We start from the raw sequence: 1,504 nt of genomic DNA, 5'->3' as shown, positions 1-1,504 counted from the left end.
TATTCCTGACTGGCAGAAGGCATAGCAGATCTGGACCAGTATGCAAAGGTGTGCTCAATCTTGCTTCTCCCAGCACTGTGATATCAGCTTTGGACACATCAAATCACAGAGAAAACACAACAGTTCTGACAATGTCCACTCCTCATAGGGAACAGCAGTGATCCCCCTCCACAGCTACACAGTAACATGACAAACCATCCACAGCTGCTTGGAAAGAGCCAAGGTGTTCCTGTTTCCATCATCCTCTAGCTCACATTTCCCCTTTCCAGTGGTTCATTGGTCACCCAGGTGGTTCTGAATGTCACTCTGTGGCTCTGCAGTGCAGCCCAGCTAAAGGTCTCAAGACTGAAGTGCAAAATGACAGGAACATTTATTGCAGGTTTCCACTACTGCACAAGAGCTCTCACTTTTTGCAGCTTGAAATAAACCCAAGTCACAGCACAGAAGCAAGTGCAACCACAGTGGGTTTGAGCAGGAAAAGCCTTCTCAGGGGGGGCTAACAAAGGAGTGGTGACAGAAAGGAGGTGGTTCTTTCACCAGAAAAAGTACCACCACTCACTTTTTCCACTGCTACTCAGGCCCTCCATGACACCGTCAAAATGAACACAAGAACTGACCACTGAATGACAATATATAAACCCTGAGAAAGGGGCTGGCAGTAGACACTTTCTGCTCTGCCTTGACACAGAAGCCACAGCGATGAAGCTCCACACCGCAGCAATCCTGCTCCTCTTCTGGCTTGCCATCTTCACTGTGCACACAGTCCAAGGTAAGCTTGCAGCTCGAGAAGAACTGCTCCACATTGCACCTGTGGTCTCCTGAGCAGGATTCACTGCTACCAACTGCTGATTTACAAGATAAAACTCAAAAGAAATCCAGATGAAAACTGCAAGAAAGGCAGCTTGATTGGGGATTTTATCTGATGTCCTGCCAGGTGGTGGGGTTGGTTTTGGTTTCTGCTTTAAAGCAGGGAAAGATCCTGTGCCTGAGAGCACTTGAAGGGTTTGTGTGCAATGTTCTCTCTCTCAAAATCAAAAAATCTTGAAGGCACAATGTCTTTTAGTCTCACTGATGCCACAGAGACATGAGCACAGTATGTTAATAACATTTCATGAAAAATCTTTCTTGAATAAGACATGAAATTTTTCTTTTTCCAGATAGATAACTTTAATATGAATTTTATTGTATTAATTGTTTCAAGTTTCAAATATTCAACTATTTCAAGATAGCAAGACTGTGCTGCAGGTTTTACATTTCAAAAAGGTGCACCAGAACAGCTCTTGGACTTTTCTCAAGCCAGTAGCTCTCCAAATTCTTTATAAATAAACCACAGAGTAGAGCAGTGGTTTTTTTGTTCCCTGCATGCTTTCCCAAACCTGTGAACAGGAGAAATCCAGAAACTGGCAAGTGGAGACTGACACTAATGTATCCTCCATTGCATTTGAATGAACTCCCATTTTTAGTTATCATCACATAAGAACCACTGCCTAGAAAAGTTTCCATC

This window comes from Parus major, chromosome 12, assembly GCF_001522545.3.
Source record: "Parus major isolate Abel chromosome 12, Parus_major1.1, whole genome shotgun sequence".
Lineage (NCBI taxonomy): Eukaryota > Metazoa > Chordata > Aves > Passeriformes > Paridae > Parus > Parus major.
This window is presented reverse-complemented; position numbering follows the sequence as displayed.